We start from the raw sequence: 6,000 nt of genomic DNA on the forward strand, positions 1-6,000 counted from the left end.
TAACGATGACCTGCCATGGCACGACATATTCCACTTTCAGGCTCCCTCAAGGCGCTTTCCCGTCTCATTTCTCTGCCTCAGTCCATCTGGGACACACATCACACCTGGAACAAGCCTCTTTGCATCCTTTTCTCTCCTTTCACTTTTTCTAGAAGTTACCCATATTTAAGATCCACTGTTTCGATGACACCATCTTAGGCCCCTTTAGTTCCTATGGAGCCTTTCCTGAGCTCCTGCAGCCTCCACTGCCATTACTCATCATTAGCTCTGTGTGTCTTCCCTTTCCAGATGAATTGTAAGCACACAGAGAGATTGGACACATCTTCACATTCACTTTGGTGTAAAACACAGGGCCATAACACTACCACCACCAACAAAAACCCACACCTGCCAGGAACTGTTCTAAGGACTTCACAAATATTAACTCCCTTAAGCCTCACTATAACCCCAGGAGGTAGGTACTATTACTTCACCCATTTTCAGACAGGGTAAATTGAGGTAAAGAGAGGCTATATGATTTAGAGGTTAGTGACTAGTTAAGTGGTAGAGGCAGGACTTGAGTCCAAGCAGTCTGGATATAGTCCTTGCCCTTAAACTCTATGCTACATTCCCTCTCTAAGTGACTGCTATGTATATAGCAGACATTTAGATTTTAATTCCTATTACTTTTTCATTGAAAATACACATACACAGTGGAAAAAATTTGTATTGTACAAAAGAGTATGCAAGAAAAAGCCAGGTCAGTCTAACAGCCTAGATTTCTGGGGCCTCATCCCAAAGGCAATCACTCTTTCTTTCTATCATTCGAGAATTGTTTTTCTGCACTTAGAAACCTATTTCATGTGTATCCCCCCTCTCTTTTTTTTTTTACACAAATGGGCACATATACACATTGTCTTGCATCTTGCCTTTTTCATTGAAATGGTATTTCTGAGTTTGATGCATATCTGCACCTATGCTGCTTTTATTCAGTTGTAAGACACATATTTTCACACTTTAAAGATGATTTCATGAAGTCAGAGAATCTTGGTGGGCTTAGACTTCATCAGGAAACAGAAGTCACAAAAGGCTTTTAAACGTACAGCAGATGTCAAGGGTTAGCCCTGTAGCAATGTGCAGGCTGAATCGAGGAGACATCCAACATGTCATTTCTCTTATAATAGTAAATAGCTACATCAGAGGGTTGTTATGAGGACCAAACAAAGCACTTCACACCAAACCTGGCTAGCACAGTGAGTCGAAGGGATGAACATAGCACCTGACACACTGTTATGCCCAATAAGTTAGAGACTGTTATTAATTGTATCTTCAAAAGCTGGCCCCACTTTCCAATCTCATTTCCCTCTACTCCCCTATTCATATTTATCCACCCTTCAGCCTAAATCTCCTGCAACTCACATACCTCAAACTTGCTCAGCTCTATACCTTTACAGCCGTCGTGGCCCTGCCTAAAAGTCCTCTCCCCTTCCTGTGGTGCTGGACTCACTATTTCCCACAGTACTCAGCTCAAGCACAGCCTTCACCTGACAGTCTTCCCTAACAACTGCAGCTGGATTCTCTGAACAAGCAGTTTGGGAAGAGCCTATCTGTCATGACTTCCCACCTTCTGGTTCTCAGCTCTGGTTCCCAGTGCACCCAGGAGCAAGTAGGTTCAGGGGGACTGATTCAGGCTATCTAAGCTCAAAAGGTGAATGGTGTATTAACCAGAAGGCCAGTCACAAAGTTTATAAATAATGATGAGAGCTAACACCTATTGAGCTCTTACCGGGGGCCAGGCAGCAAAGAGGAAGGTGCTACTATTATCCCCATTCCTCGGATGGGGAACCAGAGAGGTTAGCCAGCAACTCAAGTCCAGGATCTGACTCAGGAGTCTGGATGCAGACCACTCTCAACAGGAAATCTCCATGTGAAGCCATGTTCTAATCAAAGGGCATTAGGATCATGGAAGCAAAGCAAAGGAAAGATTCTCTCCACTAGAGGCATCAACAGAGATGCACCCATCTCATCTGTCTGGAAGAGCAAAGGCCCAGTGGAAGACTGCACAGAGCTCCTCTGGCCCAGGTCCCCAGAAGGTACTACAGACACATCACCCAATTCTTCTCTTGGACCCACCACCCCAATTTCCATAGACATCATCCCAACCCTCTCCTTCTAGAATCAAAATCTTTCTTCTGAGGATATAAAATTAAGCATCTGGCCACAAACACATTCCAATCATGCCTTCCTAGGGTTATAGCTGGGTCATTTTGGTTGAACTTAAAAGTTTTCCCTGAAATTCTCAAAACTACATTTACAAAATGTCTCTTGGCTTGTATCTTTTCTACAGATAGCTGATTTGACATTTATTCTGATTTCATTCTCAGATGATCATTGATTCATTCAACAAATACTTAATTGTTCCCCAAACACTGCGTTCTAGGCCCTGGAGATAGCAGCAGTGAACAAGACAGGCAAGATCTCTAAAACCTGTCTCCTGCTTCTAGGCACTTATGATACTTGATGGCAACTGCTTATTTGGTTTTCTTTCCTAGGCTGTGCCTTCCAGCTCTGTATTCCAATCCTCCAGTACAGTAACTGGCCTATACTGTAAATACTGCAGAAATGTGAGATAACTAAATTCATGACTAAATTCATTGGGTCTCATTTTTCTAATCCAGGGTGGGATCAAATTATGTCTGAAGTCCCTCAGAGCAAAGGTACAAGTTTAAATCAAATTGTAGGAATAGAAAGCAAATGGCAATAGAACCCAAATCAAGAAGGAAGAAGAGGGAATTCCCTGGCGGTCCAGTGGTTAAGACTCCTCGCTTCCACTGCAGGGGGCGGGGGTTCAATCCCTGGTAAGTCAGCTGGTAAGAACTTTAGAGTCATGAAGGACAGGCCACCTGGGGAAGCAATGAAGGGCTTCATCACCTGCAGAAAGTATGGCCTCAGAAACATGTCCAGGGGTCAGTTAGAGGAAGAGAAAGAAATTACTTGCATCAAAGTCTGAGCTGGGGTCACCGACTGGAAAGAGGATGAGGGGGTGAAATGGGTCTCTACCTAGAAGTCACATGCTGGACAAGTGGGAAGGAGCATGCATTGGGGGAAAGAGGTAGAGATATTAAGCTGGGCCTTAGAAAATGCTTCCAGGCAGATGTGGGAAGAAGAGAAGCAGCAAAGACAAGTGAAAAAGCACAGTCACAAAGTTAAGCTAATGATCACAATAGCTTAAGTCAAGAAGGCCAACCAAGAGGAGATGCACAACAGCAAGAAAGTGTGGCTCACCATGCCAAATGCTTATGGTCAAGGTCAAGGGAAATGAGAAAGCAGCAGCCACTGCATCTATCAATCAGAGGACCCTCAGGAGGACAGTTTCATTATGGATAAAGACATTTGAAGCACAACCCCTGAAACATTCAGGCTCTTGGTGAACTTAGAACTAAGAGAAAATGGCATCCTGCTTTTTCTGTAACTCCAAAAAAGCAATTCCTTATTCAAACCAACATTCTCTCTCCACCTTGGAAGGTCATCATTTTCCACTAAGCAGAAAGTCACAGGAGGGAAAAGGAGAGAGTGGACACTCAACTCATGTGATGCCCCAGTCCACTAACTCTCAGAAACAATCATTTTCCTATAGACTTGTTAGACCCGCTTGACAAAAAGCTGCTGGTGTATTAGGCTTCGGGTTTTCAACAGAATAAACACTTAGTAAAATTTTCAGCAGAATCATGTGCAACTTGTTTAAAAATTTTTAAAGAGGATGCTTAAAACATGTTGTCTTCCAAAAATCCAGAGATAATTTTAGATTGAAAAATCTAGGCTTGCCAAGGGAATCTGAGAACTTTTCTATCTTGGTCTCCAATGCTAACCTACGTATTCGTGTGCAAAAATAGAGGAAGATTAGAATCTCAAATGCCAGACTGAAAAGTTGCCACAACAAACCTGAACTCTTCATATGGAGTTTGTGATCTTGTCAGCAAGATAGCAAATGAAACAGCAATAACTAAACTTTTTTTTTACTTCAAAAGAAAAAAGTCTCAAACATGAAATACATCCTGGACTTGCAAAGGAAAATGATTTTTAAAAAAGATATTGTGAATGGAATTATAAAACAGCATACACAAAATCTAAATATCAAATCTGTAAGTAGTCCTTTACAAACACAAACTTAGAACTTTAGGTCTAAAATATGATAAAACAGCAATTATAGTTTTTTCAGTAAAGTTGGGAAAATTAACCTATTTGGAAAATAACTTCATATCTTCAACCAAAACCAAATTTTAAGTAAATTTAAAACAGCTAAAAGTAAAAATAAAACCATGAAATGAGAAACAAATATGGATGGATGTTATGAATATTGGGATGGAGCATAATTTTTGAAGTGTCAACAAAGGAAAAATAATACTACGTATTTTTTAAATGAATGTTACCTTTGACCTCATTTGTAAATTTAACCCAAAACAACAATCAGACAAATCCTTTTGGCAGAACTGTCTATCTTGTGACGAATTAGAAACAATCTACATGTTAACTTGGTATTTGTTGGCTTGGTTAACTTATGATATACAATGGTACATTATGAAGTCCATAGAAGTGATAATATCTGTATTTATTGGTATCACCAAAATGTTAGCAATGGCTGTCACTGAGCGGTAGATTGGTGGATGACTGTCACTTTAAAAAGTATTGTCACAACACTTTTTGTGCTGTCTTGAATGTGAAGAAAGGAGAATGAGTTGCTTTTATAATGGGGGCAAGGAGCGGAAACAAGCTATTTTCAAATTAAACCCCCCCCTCCAAGCTGAGTATTTATCTGGCAAAATTTGTGAGGAGAATAAACAAAATTCTTATCATGCCAACCAGGCATGCTTCTTTCCTCGCACCGCGCGGAGCAGGAAGACACACCCCTGACCCTACGTTCGCCCCTCAGCCGTGGGTCCTTCATCCTCAGCCCCGGCCCTCCGGCGGTCCCCGCGGAACCTCCCCTGGCCCGACTGCGCCAGCGGGCTCAGCGGGGCCGGAAAATCGTGTTCCTCGGGGCCCGGCCCGGCGGGGAAGGTGCGCGCAGCCGACCGGCAGCCGCGGGGCGGCGTGAGGGCCGCGTCACTAGGCAGTCCCGGTAGACCCCGGGACCCACAGGCCGCCGTCCCTCCGCTAACTGCTCGGCGGGCTTCCGGGAGCGGGTCCCGGCGCCAGCCCGACCTCCCCGGCTCCGGCGGCCCAAGGAGCGCCCGCCGCCCTTCCTGCCCCGCGTCCGCGGGGTCCCCGCCGCGCCCCCGGTCTCAGGCACGAGCCAGGAGGCCCCTCCAGGCTTCCGTCCGGTCAGCCAGCGCTCCCAGAGCCCGGCGTCCTCCACAGCGGACGGGCAAGGGGCGGGAGCCGACGGCCCTGAGCCCTGCGGCCCCAAGCGGAGCGGCGCCCCGCGAGCTCGTCCAGTCGCCAGCCCCGGCCGCGGCCCACCACCCACCCACCACCCCCTGAGCCCGCCCGCCTGCGCCAGGCAGCACTTGCTCGCGCCCGCTCCTCACCTGCGACGCGCTCCGGCCCCCAGCTCACCGCCCGAACCGGCTGTGTACACCGGAAGTGACGTCTCCGGGCAGGCCCCGCCCCCGCCCCAGGCGGACGCCGGGTGGCTGCAGACCGAGCGGCTAGGAGCGGTCCCCAACCATCCCCTGCGCGAGCGGGGCGGGGAGGGCCCTGCGCCCCCTTGCCTAGGGATGGAGGACCTCCAAATGGGACAGCCAGGGCGGGGGTTGAGGACCGGTGGCCAGAGTCCGCAGGGCCACCCTGGTTCTCCACTGTGACTTAGCCTCCGGGCGGGAGGGGTCAGCTGTGTCCTCACAGACTTATTATGAAAATTAATTACTGAAGAATTGAGCACTTACTAGATGCCAGGTCCTCGCAGGAGCTGTAGGAACTGGATAATGCCCTCTCCCTCATACGTTTATTCTCTAGTGGTGGAAACAATCATTATTATAAATGCGCTTGATGGTATAGTGCCAATTGCGACAAGCGGTAGGA

General features: G+C 46.5%; 1 protein-coding gene across 1 annotated transcript in view; it reads right to left on the minus strand.

Moving 5' to 3' along the window:
* Positions 1–5,531, minus strand: part of GARRE1 (granule associated Rac and RHOG effector 1) — a 79,441-nt gene extending 73,910 nt beyond the window's left edge. Inside the window, exon 1 of the mRNA XM_060132498.1 lies at positions 5,508–5,531. The gene's annotated coding sequence lies outside the window, so the exon portion shown is untranslated. The remainder of the gene's footprint in view (positions 1–5,507) is intronic.
* Between the last annotated feature and the right edge of the window lie 469 nt (positions 5,532–6,000).

This window comes from Lagenorhynchus albirostris, chromosome 19 (assembly GCF_949774975.1).
Source record: "Lagenorhynchus albirostris chromosome 19, mLagAlb1.1, whole genome shotgun sequence".
In the NCBI taxonomy this organism is placed as follows: Eukaryota; Metazoa; Chordata; class Mammalia; order Artiodactyla; family Delphinidae; genus Lagenorhynchus; species Lagenorhynchus albirostris.